Here is a 20,263-nt window from a genome sequence, read left to right as displayed (position 1 = left end):
ACTCCCCTATATTTTTCACATGGTATCAGAGCAGGTTGTAGTGCCAAGATAGAGTGATCTTGAGTGAGTTTGAGTGAGTGGAAAAATCCCCCTTCATCACACTATTTTTGAGGAGTTGAAGATGGCACCAAGCCTACACAATCTACATTTAGCGGGAGCTGAAAAGCTCAATGGCAATAATTATGCAACTTGGAAGGTGAAGATGGAGTCCCTACTCTTCTTCCAAGATTGTTGGCAGCTGGTTTCCATGGAGAGACCAAGTGAATAAAAACATGATGAAGAGGATCTAGAAAAATGGGACAAGAAGGCCATGTTTGTAGTCCACATGCTAAAGTTAAGTGTCAAAGTTGACATCCTTAGCCACCTAATGGATGTGAAGACTCCCAAGAAGGCTTGGGACACAATGAAGAACATCTATGAGTCAAAGAGCACCTCAAATCAAGTAGCATTGAGAGCTGAACTTACCAACACCAAAAGGAATCATGGAGAGGATGCTACAAGCTTCATCAAGAGGCTCAAAGATCTACATCAACAACTAGTAGATGTTGGAGACAAGATGACAGACAATGAATTGTCTACAATCATCATCCATGGATTGAGAGAAGGATATGAAGGTCTTGTCCAGGGGCTTATTATCTTGAGGGAGAAGCCATCACTTGATGAGATGGAACAAATCCTTAGAGATGAGGATCAAAGGCAAGCAGCCATGAAGATCATACATGAAGGAGGAAAGAATACAAGTAGTACCACCAACAATGACAAAGCACTCTTTTCAGCAAGAGGAAGAGGAAGGACAAACACTGACACCCAACAACACTCATGATCAGTATTCTCATGAAGGTAACTCATCCTATCATGGTAGAAGAGGTCATTCATCTAGAGGTAGAGCAAGAGGAAGAGGTAGGAGCACCTACTACTCTATGCAATGTTATAAATGCTCAAAGTATGGGCATATTGCAAGGGATTGTAGAAGCAACCAAGATGATTGGAAAGGAAAATCATCCAACTATATGGATGGAGACAAAGAAGAAGGAAGTTCAGATTGCTTTCATGAAGATACATCATTGTTGTCCTTGGAGGAGATGGAAGCTCACACTCATGAAGACCCATGGTGGATTGATAGTGGGGCAAGCTCCCACATGACCTCACATGCTGAGTATTTCTCTAGTTTAGATGATACTCATAATGGCATCATATATACAACAGATAGTACTCCTAATAGTATTGCAGGTAAAGGAGATATACTCATTCAATTGGGCACAGGAATGAAGAAGACTCTTGGAAATGTTCTCTTGGTACCATCCCTTACCAAGAACCTGCTTTCAGTTTGAGCTATGACAGAGAAGGGCCTCAAAGTGGAGTTTGAAGGCCAACAATGCCTCATTAGAGATCCAAAGAATCACTACAAAGTACTTGCCAAAGGCCACAAGTGGTGGTGAATCAACACCTATTTCAGCCACAGAGTTATGGCATAAAAGGTAGAAGAATCAAAGCTCTCAGGTCTGACAATGGAGGAGAATTCTTATCCAAATATTTTAGAAAATACCTCCTTGAACATGGGATCAAGAGGCAACTAACTTCAAGCTATACTCCTCAAAAAAATGGAGTAGCAGAGAGGAAGAATAGGACACTCTTTGAAGCAGCCAGGTGTATGCTCAAAGACAAAGGACTTAGCAATAGCTATTGGGCTGAAGCTATCAACACTTCATGCTATTTGATGAACAGGTCTCCTATAGATACCTTGAAGGGAATCACACCATATGAAGCTCTACATAAGGTCAAGACAAAGGTAGATCACCTCAGAGTCTTTGGATGTTTGTCATTTGCTCACATTCCTGATGAGAAGAGGAAGAAGCTAGATGAAAAGTCAAGGAGATGCATACTTGTTGGATATAGTGATGTAAGCAAAGCTTACAAGCTATATGATCCTATCAAGAAGGAGTCATTCATTTCAAGGGATGTCATATTTGATGAGAGTGCAAGCTTCAAATCAGCCACAAAGTCAGAGGATGCAAGCTCTCCATCACCTCTCAAGATGGACATACCATCTAGCATGCAAGAGGAGATTATTGAAGAACTAGAGGAAGAAGATGAGGAGCATCAAGCAGCCCTTTGAAGGTCTTCAAGGACTAGAAGACAACCTCAAAGATTAACATATCACAGAGGTAATGAATTAGATTTTCAGCAATGCAAATTACAGCATGAAGAACGTACCACATACAAGGTAGCTAGTACCAAGAAGGAATGGAACCAAGTTATGGAAAAGGAGATGGATGCTCTCCACAAGAATGAGACATGGGATCTATGTCCATTATGCCCCAACAAGAAAGGCATTGGATGCAAGTGGTACAAAGCAAGATTGGTAGCCAAAGGCTTTGCTCAACAATATGGTTTGGACTATGATGAAACCTATGCTCCTATAGCCAAGATGAGCTCTATTAGTTTGTTAATTTCTTTAGCTTCTATCTTAAAGTGGAAGCTTAAGCAAATGGATGTCAACAATGCCTTTCTCAATGGGCTACTTCAGGAGGAAGTCTACATGCAGCAACCAGAGGGATATGTTGTTGCAGGGAAAGAGGACATGGTATGTAAGCTCAACAAGAGTTTATATGGATTGAAGCAAGCTTCAAGAGCTTGGTATGGGAGGATTGATGATCACCTCCAATCTCAAGGATTTCAGAGAAGCCATGCTGATCACACTCTTTACCATAAGGTACGAGGCAAGCATATTATTCTTGTTATCATCTATGTGGATGATCTTATCTTGATAGTTAGCAATGAAGCTATGGTGGAGGATGTTCAATCTCAACTCTCCAAGGAGTTTGAGATGAAGGACCTTGGATATTTACACTACATCCTTGGTATCGAAGTCTCTAGGCTAAAGAAGGGAGACATCTTCATCTCTCAACAAAAGTACCTCCACTCCATTCTTGATAGATTTGGAATGATCAGCTCAAAGACTATTTCTACACCTATGGAGTCTAGTCTTAGACTCACTAAGGATGAACATGGTATTCCCTATGATGCTACACTCTATAGACAGCTCATAGGTTCTCTTATCTACTTAACTATCACTAGGCTTGATATTTGCTTTGCTGTCCACTCACTTGCTCAATACATGCAAGCCCCAAAGATGTCTCATTGGAATGCAGCCAAGAGAGTACTTCGGTACTTGAAAGGTACTCCTTCCTTAGGTATTTTGTATGGAGGAGACAAGCTGAATCTACATGGTTTTAGTGACTTTGATTATGCAGCAGACTTGGTGGATAGGAAGAAAATTAGTGGAAATTCTTTCTTTCTAGGTGCAGGAGCCATCTCATGGAGCTCCAAGAAACAAAACACCATCAGCCTTTCATCAACAGAGGCTGAATATAAAGCTCTTACTACATCATCTTGTGAAGCTATTTGGTTGCGAAGATGTTTGCAGGAACTTGGTTTCTATGGAAGTGGCCAAGCTACACCTATCATGTGTGACAACACCTCAGCTGAATCTTTAGCAAAGAATCCAGTGCTACATCAAAGGACCAAGCACATTCAAGTCAGAGAGCACTTCATTAGGGAGAAGGTGCAAAGTGGAGACATAGTCTTACACCATTTCTGCACCATGGAGAATGTTGCTAATATCTTTACCAACGCTCTAGGGAAGCAAATTTTCTTCAAGCATAGATCAACACTTCGCATGATGGAGCTTCCCTTAAGGGAAGGAATTGAAGAATAAGGGAAGGCTCTTCATGAAAAATCAAGCAATAAGGGAAGGCATCACAACAAAGCCTTCAACAATTTAGTGTTTGGTTTGCTTTAGTTGTTTTTGATTTCAGGTTTTACTCTTTTCAAGATGCTTATGGACTTGAGGGAAGGTGTTAAAGTTACAAGTCCAACACATCTACTTGAATAAGGTGGGAACAAAGGCTTAAGCATGATACTATGGTAGCATGATGGCATGGTAGCTTAGGATGATGACTTGACATCATTTTGGATGGTCAATAACCCTTGCATCATCAGCTATACACGTTGAAGCATATACAACAACCACCATGCAGTTAGGTGGAAAGGTACCTAAAAGGTAGGAGCAGATTCAGGAGGTGCAGCAGGCAGATTTGTAGGGATGAAAATAGCCACCCAAAGCTGTGATCTCGTGGAGAAATACAAAGAGAAATTGTTCTACTCCATGTGGACTATAATCCTATCAGAGGGTTTATCCTAATTCATCTTCTACCATATTTGGTGAAGGCGCCAAGTTGGCTGCCTGTAGAGTTACAGACTACACACAGAGGGTAACCTGCCAACTTGGGAGCTACCTATTTGGAGATACAGCCATGATATCTTCTTGGACTATGAAGGAGTATGTTCCCCACATAATGGTGCACCTACCTACCAAAGGGATCCACGACTTATGCTCAGCATTGAGAGATACAGATATATAAACATGTACCAGTACACTAGTTCAGTAGAGTGACAGACAACAGCGAGACAGACAACAGAGAGAAAGACAGGGAACACAGAGAGAGAGCAAAGAGACCTTGTGAGGCTTAGATCATCTTGTATAGAGTGTTCTTATCTGGGAAAACACACTCATTGTACTTGGGACTTTAACCTCTAGCTTGGGTTTGGGGATCAACCTTTCAGTCTCACAGAAGTACCTATACTGTGTACCATTGGTACTTTCTGAGTACCAGTCTAGGTACTTCTAGAGTACCATAACTGTCTGTTTGGTACTATTTACTCTCTGTTATTAGTACTCTTAAGACTGTGTCACAGTACTTGTATTGGTAGTCTGCAGTACCTGCATTGGTAGTTTGCAAGTACCAATATTGTATCTCAAGGAAGCTTCATTATCAATAAAGATATTCCTTTCAGTATATCATTGTCTCTCTCATATATTTCAGTTAAACACTTGTCAATCTCTCACACATATCTTAGCACAAAGATCTATCCCTACTCCCTTATATTTTTCACAAAAGAGAAGGTCAATCTACTATGTCCAACTAGCATTAATGAAGCAGAATACAACACACTACTTCATGGTTTCAAGATGTGCATTGGCCAAGGTATACAACGTCTTATGGTAAAGGGGAATGAACTTCTTATTGTGAAGCAGATTTTAGGCATTTGGGCATGCAAGGATAGAATCTTAAGGACAAAAGTTCATGCCATTTGTAGGTTGTTTAATCAGTTTAAAGAAGTGCAGCTATATCATATTCCTAGGTAAACAAAATGAAGATACCGATTTACTTACACAACAAGCAGTTACATGTGTTGAGAAAGAAGTGCAGGTCATCATGGTGGCAGCAGCTATCAAGCAACCAGGATACCAAAGATTGGAGTCATTGGCTCCCATTATTGGCTATATTTTGGAGGGAGAGTTTCCACGAGACTTCACAAAAGCTCCGAAGAGGAGACTCATGAATAAGGTAAGTTTCTATCTCTTCCTAGAAGTCTCCCTCTATCAAAGAGGGAAGGATCAAGTGTCCGGAAGAGTACCAACTATCGCGGAAATTCCAACGATTCTAAAAGGTTTGCATGAAGAGGCATGTGGTGGTCATTTTTCCCAAGAGTTAACCGTGAAGAAGATTTTGCTTGTAGGATATGTTTGGCCAAGCTTGCATGTGAATGTCCAACATTGGTGTAAAAGCTTTCACAATTGTCAGGTAAATGGAAATAAAAGGTTGGTGCATGGCCCGAGGTAAATAGTGCTTGCAAATGGACCCTTTGAAAAATGGAGCATTGATGCTATGGGTCCTCTTCCTAGAACAAAAAATGGTAAACTCTACATTCTAGAGGATATGGATTACAGGACTAGGTGGTAGAGGCTCAAAGTGTGGCAAGGGTAAATGAAAAAACAGTGATCAGGTTGGTCTATACTAATATTTGTAGTAGATTTGGCACACCTTTGGAGATTTTTTCTGATAATGGTCCAAGGTTCAAGAAGGGTTTACTCACAGAAGTTTGTGAAGACCTTCGCATTCTACATTGTCATAGCGCACCCTACTTCCCACAATCAAATGGCTTGGTGGAGAAGGCTAATGGTGTCATTGTATGCATCATTATGAATATGGTGCAAAACAAGACAAAGTTGTGGGATGACTGCTTGGATGGTGCCTTGTGGGCATATCGAACCACAAATAGGGAAGCCACGTAGTTCACACCATTTCCCTTGGTCTATGGTCAAGAGGCTTTGCATCCTATTGAGCTCAACATCCCAACGATATGCCTTCATGGTAGAGGTGCACAAGATGATTAAGAGGTATGGATGGATTGACTTCTTACATTGGTGGAGCATGAGTGGAAAAGAGAAGCAGCTTACTCGTGCTACAAAAGGAAAGCTATACAAGAAAAGGATAAGCTTGACAAGGAACTCAAGGACAAAGGCATTGATAGCCGTTTTTTGGCTCTCATAAAATATTTTAAGAAGCCACTTCACCCCACAAAAACACCCTAGCACAATGACTACGCTCGCTTTTTCATTGTAAATAGTGTGCGTGCGTTTAGGTTTTTTATCACATTTTTTTATAACAAATCATTGAGAGAGGCATTGGGTTAGGAGACCAAAAAAATAAATTTATAATATTACGATCCTCTTTACATGTAAATATTTCTATGAAATAAAGGACCTATGTATAAAGGGTTTTTTTCAAAAATTTTGTATTTATATAAATACACATTCCTAGGTGTGCGTTATCAGACCTAAACATGCATTTCTTTAAATCTCTTTGCATCCTTTCATGGCATGAAATATTTCTATGTTAGTGTATACATATTCCATAATATTTATTGTTACAAAATAAACCCATGCATTTCATCTCGCACCCTCTTGGAAGTCGAAATTTGTTTCTACACTGTCACTCACTTTCATTAGATATTTTCTCACTTGCATATTTTACTCTTTCACCCAAAAAAAAAAAACAAACTCATATCATGATATTCCTTCATGGGTCCTGCACATATTGTTTTCCATACACCATGTGCTCATAAAGACAAGGGCTACGAAAAATCCAAGCACTAGGTCTATCATGTGTAATTGTTTTTTATTCTTCAAAATTCATCATCCATGCATGTGGCAAGGGCCACTTGGATTCCTTAGGTCATGGCACGGCTCATGGGAGGCTCACCTTTGTATGTATAAGGAGAATTCAACCAAAAAGGGTCCCACATAAGCACCTTTGCAGTCCCACAATACATAGCTTTTTGGGCGAATTTCAACACCTTCTTATCATCCAAATTTCAGGATACTTCCAAAAGACAAAATGTAGCCCATGAGCTGAAGTATTTTTCATATTTTGTTCAGAAATTTTGAAGTCAAGGGTGATTTTACATGAAATTTATGACCGACTTCAAAACTGCCACCTCATACACCAAAAAAATCTTCCTATTTCTCTCACCCTTTCACACTCCCACCCACATACACACTCATCCCTCTCCTTCCCACACCCAAACCTGAAACTCCCATGTCCTAATTCACCCTCTTCACCATTGCCACTTCTCTCACACCCCATAGCCTTCGTCCTCCATTTCTACACCCGTAGGTGCTCCCCTTTCTCTCTACATATATCTCCATATTACCATACCCTCTTCAGCTTTGTAAAGAACTTCAAAAAATCAACAAAAATCCAAGGTTAACCTCTACAAATGAAGGCTTTTATCATGCATTTTTCAAGGTTTGAAGATAACATTGCTTCATCGAAACGTGCTATTTCGCCATCCTGACCACTTCTTCTACCGGTGCTGTAAAGAGGTGAATGTCAACTTCTCCAAAGCTTCAACCTTGCTTTACAAGATTATCCCCTCTCTTAATTTTCTCATCATATATCTCACCATTTGGTGAATGATTTTGTAGTAATAATCACTAACTACTAACCACTAACCTTATTGTAAAATGCACCCTCTACTAGAGTAGGCACTCCCAAATTATTCACTCAATCCTCTCTCCTTTCATCCTCAATAATTCTCTTCCCTTGATCCCACATCCATGTGACTCAAAGGATAAGAGAGACCCACCCTCATTTAAAAAAATAAAATATGCATAATCTTTGATTTCTTCAAATAAACTTGATTAGGTCTAATTCTAATCGGGGCTTCTAAAACCTATAAATAGAGCCCTTCTCTCCCTTGTAAATCATCACATGATCGCACTACACCACACCATTCTCAACACATAACACACCACTCTTCAAACCTATTTTGTGTATAGTGTGTGCATTGTGAGTGCTCTATTCCATCACTACACATAGGTGCATGGAGAAGCTTGAAGTTAGTTATGCCATCTAGAGGAGTGGAGTGATGCCCTACTCCTTATCACACTTGTAGCCTACTCTTGTGAATAAATAAGATGTATAGTTTTGGGTGTATGTTGCAACTACGACTCTTCTCTCCAAATTGATTTGATAAGTTGGCTCATCAAGTGGTTGAAGGTATATTGTCCATGAAGTTTGTTGTGCCATTTCATGCTTGGTGGTTTGAGGGCTTGTTTAATTGTTTCCCAAAAAAATCAATTGTAAGAGGGTGCTCAGTGAGAGGGCTCCCGTAACCCTAAGACAATTTGTGTATTGGCAAAAGGGTCAAGTTTTGTGTTGTCTCTCTGTTTCTCATCAAGCTTTGTGTGCATTTAGTCTTTAAGGCTAAGACTGAGTTGATTTGTGCTCTTTACCTCTCTCTGGCGTGGTGAATATTCGTGTTTGGTGTGTGTGGCTATGTTGCATTCCCCTCTCTTTGTGTGTTTGAGTACAAGGAGATATCACGTGCGTCCTAGTTCGCATCTACAACTAGGTGGTGCCCCTTTTCTTGTTTGGTTTCTGGCCGTGGGTTGTTGTTGTCTCTGTTTGTGCTTGCCCCAGTCCCTATTGAGCAGCACGGGAGCCTCGAAGGGTGTTTAGAGGTTGCTCTTCTTGTTGCTCGCCCTGGACCGCCTCAATTTTGGTGCCCCACCTGAGGAGGGCTTGTGTATTTTTGTGTAGGATCAACCTTTAGCATAGTAAAATAGTTTGCATGAATCATGAGAATTTGTATGATCCTTTTATTTCCATTGCAAGGCAAAAGGTACACATAAATGTTAGTACTAAGTTGCAATTTCAACGAGTAATTCGCAGGATTCTAGGTCATCTTAGGTTGGCCGAGATAAACGCTTCAGTGAATCCTTTTATTTTGCCAATCATTACATACGACCTTAGTTTGGACGTGTATATTTTTGTTTCGTTTTACGCATTAGGTCATGCATAGACAATGGATAATGGCCCATGAATAGAGGTTTTTTCCTTCCATTTCACTCCACACATTAGAATTAACGTTGCAATTAGTAGAAAGATCCATTTTCAACAACGTATGTTGTTCATGTTTGGTGCCCAAACAGTAGGAGAAAATCTTGCATCATCAAACCCTGTCATCCTGCCTCTTATTGATTATCATAGGTCATTTGATGTGAATATTTTTATTTTGTTGTAGAACAGATTGCAATTTAGAAAACATTATTGTGTAAATCTTTTTAAGAAAGAAAAACAAAAACGTGTTGTCACTTTGAATTTAATTCAATGGAGGCCCAACGCCAAATGTCCGGATATCCTCTTTTCTTTGGAGAGCCTGGAGAGAATGCATAATTATTTTTAGCGAATTTCAAGATGTGTTGCCGTATCAAGAGAATATTAATTGATCAAGAACGTGTAGAAATGATTGAGGTAGTCCTTAGGAAAGATGCTAGTACTTGATTTGACTCTTTGCCTGAGGAAGTTAAGGGGAATTACACAGAAGTTTTGAATCGTTTCAAGAAATACTTCTTTGATCCCCAAAACACTCAAAAATTATGGCAAGACATTGTTTCTCATAAGCAAAAAGACTTAGATGACTACTACTTTTACAAGCAAGAGTTTCTATGCCTTTGGGCTCTATGGATACAAAATGTTGCTAACCCTGGTGATGGTGCAAAATTTCTAAAGAAGGAGAGGTTCATAGTCGGACTCTGTCCTGACCTTAAGGTAAAATTGGAGGCAGGTGTACCTGCTACCTTTGATGCAGGTGAAATTAGGGCTACTGAGAAATATAGGAAACTCAAGTGCTTAAGAGGAGAGGTTCCAATAGAAGGTCTTAGACCCAAAGTTAAGTCACAAGCATCAACATCTAGGGAGCTTCCTGAGGTAACGGGGCAGAAGTGATTGAGAAGTTAAATAAATCTTTAAGCAGACTGTCAATTCACCTTGCACAAGCTGTAGGTCCAAAGGGACAAGCAAAGAAGTCTGAAGAACGAGATCCACAACCTAGGAGAGTCTTGCAATGTTGGAATTGCAGAGAGTCTGGACATGGGATGTATAATTGTCCTTGGTCCCGTGGGGAGCCAGGGAGACCTAACTTGAATTTCCCAGTGATGAATACAGGTGAAGGAACTGGTCAACAATCGAGGCTTCTACAAAAGCTAAATGGACCAAGACCACCTCCACAAGGGGAAGGAGTTCCACCTTTGCCTGACCCAAATGTCAATGTTGTAGAAGTCACACAATCCAAAGAGGGTGACATTTAAGTAAATGGCATCAAACGTGGGTGGGGAAAAGGTAAGGAAAATGAAGGAGTAACATCACAAAGTGACCATGGACGAGGAAAAAATTCAAAGGAAAACAAGGAAGCCAAGAGGACCCGTTGCCGCATCAACCTCCAAGACTTCCCTCTTGGACACGGTATGGCTCCATACAACCTGTTGGAAGACATGCAAGGTAAGGGTCCTGATATTTCATGCCCTCAATTCCTTGCATTATGTCCACAAGTTAGAAGGGATTTAACAAAGGTAGTTAGCACTAGGAGAAAGGTAATAGAGAGTGTGCATGTTGTAAAAATTGCACATGCTGAAATGAATGAGGATATTACACCTATGCTAGATTGTTACATCAAAGGAAGATTGGTTAGGAAAGGTCTAGTGGATGGGGGTGCACAAATTTGCATCATGACAGAGGGACTCATGCAAAGACTAGGCATGCACATCCATGAGACACCTAAAATCAAAGTGAAGATAGCAAACAATAGCAAAGCTAGGTGTGTAGGCATTTGTAAAAATGTTTTTGTAGAGGCCTTTGGCATTAAGAAGGCAATGAATTTCTATGTCATGTCTAGCAAAGGAAATGGTTACCTATTTATCCTAGGAAGACCATGGCTAATGAAAATGCGAGCTTTGCAAGATTGGGAGAGTGGAAAGATAATTTGCAGGAATGACAATCATAAGAAGGTTGTCTTTGACATGAAGGAGCAACGCCAAGAGGAGCTCCATGAAGAATCATCTCAAAGTGAGATGGAAGAAGATTGGACCGATAACACTTCACAAGAAGAAAGTAGTGGCAGCATTACTGAAGAGGAGTCTTCCATTGAGGTCATGGGGTTAAGGTTTAAGCCAAACAACCAGGAGACCTCTTGTCGTTTGGAGGAGGTAGGTACTCAAGAGAACCAAAATGTGCAAGATGAAGGAATGTTGGAAGGTATGTTGTCTACAACACTTACAAAGGACGAAGGAGAGGAGTTCAAATGTGTGCTAAGGAAATTTCCTAGGCTTTTTGCTAAAGACTCCACCGATGTGCGTGGAGTAGATGTTGTGCAGCACAAGATTGAGTTGAAGCCAGAGGCCACACCTAAGGCTCAAAAGCTACGAATGGTAGGAGTCATCAAGGAGCAGGCTCTACTCGAGGAGGTAAGAAAGCTTCTAGCATCAGGTTTCATTTATCCAGTGGAGAATTCAGAGTGGGTCTCTCCGGTTTTTGTCACTCCTAAGAAAAACGGCAAGTGGAGGGTGTGAGTGGATTACCATCCGCTCAATGAGGCAACAAAAAGAGATCACTTTCCCCTCCCATTTTAGGATGAGATACTGAATGAGGTAACTGGTCATGAGAAGTACACTCTGTGTGAGGGCTATTCAGGCTACTTTCAAATAGGGATTGCTTTGGAGGACCAATTGAAAACAATCTTTATCACTCCCTGGGGTTGTTATGCTTTTAGAGTTATGCCATTTGTCCTGACAAATGCTCTTGCAACTTTCCAACGTTTCATGAACATGGTGTTTCAAGCATTCTTTGGAAAGTGAATCAGGGTGTTCATTGATGATTTCTGCATTTATAGCTCAAAATCATTGCATCCACAAAAGGTAGAAGAAGGCTTAAAAAAACTTTACCACATGGGAGGTCAACTCAACCCCGACAAGTGCCACATAGGTGAGGACGAAGTGATCTTGCTTGGTCACAAGGTTTCCTATAAAGGTATTGAGGTGGATCTAGCAAAGGCAAAAGCTCTCATTGAGTTACCATCACCAAAGAGTCTTAAGGAGGTCATCTCATTCATTAAAAAGGTAAAGTATATGTCACATTTCATTCACTTAGCCTTGGATTTACTTCACCCTTTGCAAAAGTTAACACAACAAGTATAATTTGCATGGTCAGATGATCTTGAAGAGTATTTTTGTAATATTAAAGTCATTCTATCGGAGCTACCAACACTCGTGCCTCCTTGTTGGGAGTACACATTCTTTGTTGGCTCTAGTGTTGGGAAGGAAACAATTGGTGCAGTTTTATTACAACAAGATCCCCACAGTCTCGGATGCGACCCATCTACTTTGCTAGTAGGGTCATGCATGCTTTAGAGAGAGGCTACATGGAGGAAGAACTCATGATGCTTTCTCTCATGTTTGCTGTAAGAAATTTTAGATCCTACTTGCTACCAAAATCTTTTGTAATTCTCACTACAGAAAATTTATTCCCTTGGGTGTCATCTCAAATGAATCTTAGTACTAGGATCTCAAAGTGGATTATGGAGTTGCAAGAGTTTCAATACTCTTTCAAGGTAGAAGATAGTATGCGTGCACAATTGGCAGGGATTCTCACTCATAAGGTTCATGAGAAGGAAATAAAGGTGCCTGAAGTAAAAACCCTACCATTGCCACCACCTAAAAGTATTCCTAATGCTTTTACCTTGTTCTTTGATGGAGCTTTTTGCGGAGCCATATGAAAAGCAGGGGGAGGGATAGTATTGCTCAACCCAAGTGGAAAGGTGGTCATGAAAGAGAAGGTCAATCTACCACATTCAACTAGCAACAATGAAGGAAAATATGACACACTACTTCATGGTTTGAAGATGTTCATTGGCCACGGTATACAACGTCTCATGGTAAAAGGGGATGCACTTCTCATTATGAAGCAAATTCTAGGTATTTGGGCTTGTAAGAATGAAAGGCTAAGGCAAAGGGTTCATGCCATCCGTAAACTCTTCAATCAATTTGAAGAAGTACAATTGTATCATATTCCTAGGAAACAAAATGAAGATGTTGATTTGCTTGCCCAAAAAGCAGTTGCATGTGTTGAGGGTGAAGTGCAGGTCATCATGGCAGCAACAGTGATAAAGCAACCAAGGTACTAGGGGATGGAGTCATTGGCTCCCATTGTGAGCTACATTTTAGAGGGCGAGGTTCCAGAGGGTTCAGAAAGGCTCAAAAACGAAGGCTCATTAAGAAGGCGAGTTCGTATATGTTTTTGGAAGGTGCCCTCTACCAAAGGGAAAAAGATCAAGTTTGTAATAGGGAGATTCAAGCCATTCTTGAAGGTTTGCATGAGGAAGCGTGTAGTGGTCATTTTGCACAGGAACTCACTGCAAAAAATATTTTTCTTGCCGGCTTTGCTTGGCCAAGCTTGCACATTGATGTTCAACATTGGTGTAAAAGCTTCCATTATTGTCAGATTAATGGAAACAAGCATCTGTTACATGGTCCACGTTAGTTAGTCCTTGCAAATGGTCCGTTTGAAAAATGGGGCATTGATGCTATGGGTCCATTGCCCAGGACTAAAAATGGAAAATTGTATATCTTGGTGGCCATAGACTACATGACTAGGTGGGTAGAAGCTCAAAGTGTGGCAAGAGTGAATGAGAGGACAGTAAGCAAGGTTGTGTACACTCACATTTGTTGCAGGCTTGGCACAACTTTTGAGATCGTTTTTGATAATGGTCCAGGATTTAGGAAGGGATTTCTCACAGAAGTTTGTAATGAGCTTCACATTTTACATCGGCATAGCACACCCTACTATCCTCAATAAAATGGTTTCGTAGAGAAGGCCAATGGCATCATTGCACGAATCATCTGAAAGATGGTAAAGAACAAGACATTGTGGGTCTATCAGACTACCTACAACGAACCGACAGAGTTCGCACCCTTCCACTTAGTCTATGTTCAAGAAGCTTTGCAACCCATCGAGCTCAACATTCCAACAATGCGACTTCATGAAAAGGTGGCACAAGGAGAAGAAGCAGCATGGGAAGATCATCTTCTCACCCTAGCAGAACTAGAATGGAAGTGGGAGTCGGCTTATGAGTGCATAAAAGAAAGGCTACGCAAATAAAGGACAAGCTCGACAAAAAGGTGAAAGACAAAGGGATCAAGGAAGGAGATTTTGTGCTAAGGTATGATAATCGCCTTGACAATCGATTTGATGTGAAGTTCAATACTAGATGGCAGGGTCCCTACATTGTAAAGAAGGCCTACTGTTCATGCTACTATCAACTCATGGATCTGGATGGCAAAGAGCACCCCAAGAAGGTGAATGGGTATCGACTAACGTCCTACTTGAGTCAAGTTCTACCGGAGTATTTACAAGAGTATGGAACAACTACATTACCATGTAAGTCTTTGAGCTTGGTACTACAAGATGAAGATTTGACTAAGGCACCAAATATCACGAAGGATCAAAAAACACTTTCATTGGAAGATATGCCTTTTGATGGTACATGAATGTACCATTATCTAGGGGAGGGCTAAATGATAGCCATTTTTCGGCTCTCATAAAATATTTTAAGAAGCCACTTCACCCCACAAAAATACCTTGGCACAATGACTAGGCTCGCTTTTTCATTGTAAATAGTGTGCGTGCGTTTAGGTTTTTTATCACATTTTTTTATATCAAATCATTGAGCGAGTCATTGGGCTAGGAGACCAAAAAAGTAAATTTATAATATTACGGTCCTCTTTACATGTAAATATTTTTTATCAAATAAAGGACCTATGTATAAAGAGTTTTTTTCAAAAACTTTGTATTTATATAAATACATATTCCTAGGTGTGCGTTATTAGACCTAAGTGTGCATTTCTTCAAATATCTTTGCATCCTTTCATGGCATGAAATATTTCTTTGTTAGTGTGTACATATTCCATAATATTTATTGTTACAAAATAAACCCATGCATTTCATCCCGCACCCTCGTGGAAGTCGAAATTTGTTTCTACATTGTCACTCACTTTCGTTAAATATTTTCTCACTTGCATATTTCACACTTTCACACAAAAACAAAATAAAATACGCCTATCATGATATTCCTTCATGTGTCCTGCACATATTTTTTTCCATACACCATGTGCTCATAAAGACAAGGGCTAGAAAAAATCCAAGCACTAGGTCTATCATGTGTAATTTTTTTTTATTCTTAAAAATTCATCATCCATGCATGTGGCAAGGGCCACTTGGATTCCTTAGGTCATGGCATGGCTCATGGGGGGCTCACCTTTGGATGTATAAGGAGAATTCAACCAAAAAGGGTCCCACATAAGCACCTTTGTAGTCCCACAATACACAGCTTTTTGGGCGAATTTGATCACCTTCTTATTATCCAAATTTGAGGATACTTCCAAAAGATAGAATGTAGCTCATGAGCTGAAGTATTTTTCATAATTTTTTCAAAAATTTTCAAGTAAAGGGCGATTTTACATGAAACTGCCACCTCATACACCAAAACAATCTTCCTATTTCTCTCACCCTTTCACACTCCCACCACATACACACTCATCCCTCTCCTTCCCACACCAAAACCTGCAACTCCCATGTCCTAATTCACCCTCTTTTGCCATTGCCACTTCTCTCAAACCCCATAGCATTCGTCCTCCATTTCTACACGTGTAGGTGCTCCCCTTTCTCTCTACATATATGTCCATATTACCATACCCTCTTCAGCTTTGTAAAGAACTTCAAAAAATCATCAAAAATCCAAGGTTAACCTCTTCAAATGAAGGCTTTTTTCATGAATTTTCCAAGGTTTGAAGATAACATAGCTTCATCGACACGTGCTATTTCGTCATGCTGATCGCTTCTTCTACCGGTGCCGTAAAGAAGTGAATGTCAACTTCTCCAAAGCTTCAACCTTTCTTTACAAGATTATCCCCTCTCTTACTTTTCTCATCATATATCTCACCATTTGGTGAATGATTTTGTAAATATTTTGTAACTACTAACCACTAATCTTATTGTAAAATGAACCCTCTACTAGAATAGGCATTCGCAAATTATTCACTCAATCCTCTCTCCTTTCATCCTCCATAATTCTCTTCCCTTGAACCCACATCCATGTTACTCAAAGGATAAGAGAGACCCACCCTCATTTAAAAAAATAAAATATGCATAATCTTTGATTTCTTCAAATAAACCTCATTAGGTCTAATCCTAATCGGGGCTTCTAAAACCTATAAACAAAGCCCTTCTCTCCCTTGTAAATCATCACATGATCACACTACACCACACCATTCTCAACACATAACACACCACTCTTCAAGCCTAGTTGTGTAGAGTGTGTGCATTGTGATTGCTCTATTCCATCACTACACATAGGTGCATGGAGAAGATTGAAGCTAGTTATTCCATCTAGTGGAGTGGAGTGATGCCCTACTCTTCATCACACTTGTAGCCTACTCTTGTGAATAAATAAGATGTATAGTTTTGGGTGCAATTGTATGCTGCAACTACGACTCTTCTCTCCATATCGAATGCACTTGACAACTTCGAGTGGATTTTGGGATCCACTCAATTGAGTCAAGTAGGCTAAGAGTTCATCGATCAAGATTGAGTCTCCATGGTTGACATTGAATGGTTCAGGGTAGATGCAATTCTCCATAGGTTTCAAACATCCTTTGTATGGGCTATCATCTATGAGAATGGTCTTTTGATGAGCACACATATTTCCAAATTCATTCCAAACATGCTTTAAAGGCTTGAACATTGCTTCTACTCTCATCTTGTCTAGCCTGTATATGGTCTTCAATGGATATCTATGACATTTTTCTTGACCCCATACCATGAAAAAGGAATATTTCCTTTTTGTGAAAACCTTCAAACAAATAAAGCTTCAAGAAATTGTGTGCATCCAGACCAAAGTAAAACCCATTGCTTTCCCATACAAAAACTTTGAAACTTTGTTGATTTTGCAAAGCAACGTTGCAAGAGAAAACCATTGAGATCAGGTACGATGCATAGTTGTCCAGTATGTCTCCTTGAGGACACCTCAAGTGTTCCAACGCACTTTAATATTGACAAACCTATTGAAAAGTCAAGTATATCTTGCTTGATACAATGCTTGGATTTTGCACAATACAAAAAAAAAACCATCTATTGATGTCTATGTAAAAGCTTAGAAGATATTGAGTGATCCAAAATACAATCTCAAGGTTTAATCTGGCTATAACTAACATTAGCACAATGAATTGTAATGAGGTTCAGGATATAATATGGTGAAACGTGTTAAACTTAGTTCATCCCATAGCTATGTCAAACACAATGTTTCACAACAGTAAATCATTACACATAAGCATAGTGAATTGTAATGAAGTTCATGATATATCATGGCGAAACATGTTGAACTTAGTTCATCCTGTAGCTATGTCAAACACAATGTTTCACAACAATAAATCAGTACACATTAGAACAACCAAGGGATCTAAATGTTACATATTGAGTGTCAAAAGGTCACAAGATTAGACCTTGTGACCAAAACTCTAGGAACCTTTAAGATGTCAATGAGATACATCCTGATAGCCACCAAGGTAAGAGAACCTCTAGAACTTGACTTTGCAATCAAATCTCTAGGTACACCCAAGGAATATAAGTTACCTCTTCATAACTACCAAATCACAAGATATGACCTTGTGGCAAAACATTTTTCAAAAATTGGGACCTCTATGAGTGACACCTAAGGACTTTATGAGCTACGTAGTAGTAACCAAGAGGTCACAATATTTGACCCTATGGCCAAAACTATAGGCACACCAAATGTATTTATCAATTACCTCTTGTTAGCCATTGAGGTGAGAGGACCACTATGAATTGACCTTGTGGAAAAATCCCTAAGGACACCAAAGACCTTTTTGAGTTTGTTTGTGTCTAAATATTTGGCAACATGCTCAAATATTATTACATTGTAGTTGTAAAGAGGTAGCTCATTGAGCTTAATGTTTATTCTATACATTTTGCCACAAGGTCAAATCATAGAGCTCTTCTCACCTTGGTAGATATCATAAGTTAGATTAGTGAGGTATTAAGTGAGCCTAGAGTTTGTGAAACTTAAGATGTAACCTTTGTAGACCTTGCTTGTGCTTAAATATTTGACCACGTGGTCAAATATTTTGGCATTTTGGGTGTTTGGAGGTAGCCCATCTAAAATTAGGGTTATTCTTTAAATTTGGACCTTGGCGGTTATCAAGAGCTAAGTTATAGGAGGCTTGGGTTTGCCTAGAAGTTTAGCCACATGGTCAAATCATAGAGCTCCTCTCACCTTGGTAGCTATCATAAGTTAGCTCAATGAGGTGTTAAGTGTGCCTAGAGTTTTGGTCACAACCTCCTCTCACCTTGGTGGCTACCATGACATAAATGACTAAGGTATTATGTGTGATTAGAGATTTAGCCACAAGATTTTATCTAGAGAACTTAAGGAACTCAAGATATATCCTCTAGAGTGCTTGTTTGTGCCAAAACATTGATTTTTTACCAAAAGTAGAAAGCCTTGGTTTTAGAGCTACAGAATCCTTTGTGACTTTGACTTTGGTAACCATGGAGAAGAATTTTGTCAACTTAGATCAATATGTAAATAACATAAACAAGCCTTGGATCTTGGATAGTGATAGCTTGGAGAAAGAGGAGGGCCTCAAAGAAGATGGTGATGAGCACAAAAACTTTATTAAAAGTGTCTTGATAAGGAAAAAAAGGGTCATGAAGTCTACAATCAAAGCTTTTCATGATGACCTTGAGGTTGTATTTGATGTGTTTGGATGTGGCCTTGCATCCAATGTGGCATTAGAAAATAATCTCAAGACAATTGCAGTGGTTTGCAACTCACAAGAGCAAAGGGAGGTTGAGGCAGCTTGTTGGAGGACCCATGAGAGAACCAATCCACATCAAAGTTCTTAAGATGTTCCTTTTGCCATTCATGCAGTTACCATTCCAACAGCAGAGGAGGTCATGGAAGAATCATGCCAAGTCATGGCAAGCCTAATTATGAAAGAGAAATTAAAGACGTCTTCATGTGTTTAGGAACTCTGCCTTCTAGCTTTTTCTAGTAAAGACATGGTGGTGTCTATTTTGACTTTGCTTACAAGATTGATATCTATGCAATGTATTTTGTGTTTATGTTTTGGGATACATTTGAGACATAACTAATGCTTATATGCCTTTTTTGTGAAATATGATAGTTTATGATCCTTCCTAAAAGCAATGTTCGTATGTTTGCTGCAAGTTGCATTTGAAAGAACTATAGTGCAATGGTTTTTTAGTATTAGTATTAGGCAAAAAGATAATTGCTTCTATCGTAAGCACTACCTATATGAATGGATATGAAAGGTGCAAAAGATAGCTCACAAACACATATATCCTTTTCATAACATCATGATTTTAACTACATTGATCACTGGGTTGATTTTATCTTTCGTTATTGTTTGGTTTGCAAATGAATGATTTATTGAATGAATTGATTTTTTAGTGTAAAAATTAAATTATTGAGCCCAATCATTTTCCATTGCTCATATTGAACCATATCATGTAAGGAGAACTATCTTCACGTCAAAAGTTATTTGGCATTTGAAATGTGGTCTACATCCACTCACTTTCATAATCTAATTTGAAATATAATATGTATGTATAAACGTTCTACATTTTCACTTGAATATTTGACCATAAGGTCATTTATTACTTTAGAACCAAACAAAGTTTTTTTGTAAGGGGTATAGTATATGTTCAAAATAGAAAATGATAACACAACCAAATGCTATTGTGCATAGTGTAAAATAACAATGGAGGTTGTATGGTACCTTGGATGTTGAATCAAAAATGTTTAATGAACTCACCTCAAATTTTTGGTGTAGAGCTTATATATTTAACCACATGGTCAAAGTTTAATACTCAAAATATAACTCTACAATTGCAACAATTATAGTAATAAATCCCCGGTACTAAAAAATGAGTATATAGCTTAGGTTCATTTTTCTCTTATTTAGTCAACTTTTTGTTGTCAT

The 20,263-nt window shown here is 39.3% G+C and overlaps 2 pseudogenes; both read left to right on the top strand.

Annotated features, from left to right (window-relative positions):
• The first annotated feature begins 556 nt into the window (after positions 1 to 556).
• LOC147433165 (uncharacterized) lies at positions 557 to 2,116 on the top strand (annotated as a pseudogene).
• Positions 2,117 to 18,626: 16,510 nt separating this feature from the next.
• On the top strand, positions 18,627 to 19,286 carry LOC147433164 (uncharacterized; annotated as a pseudogene).
• The last annotated feature ends 977 nt before the right edge of the window (positions 19,287 to 20,263 follow it).

This window comes from Adiantum capillus-veneris, chromosome 20, assembly GCF_014529385.1.
Source record: "Adiantum capillus-veneris isolate H3 chromosome 20, ASM1452938v2, whole genome shotgun sequence".
Taxonomy (NCBI): domain Eukaryota; kingdom Viridiplantae; phylum Streptophyta; class Polypodiopsida; order Polypodiales; family Pteridaceae; genus Adiantum; species Adiantum capillus-veneris.
Note: the sequence above shows the minus strand (reverse complement) of the source record. Positions and strands in the feature narration are given on the sequence as shown.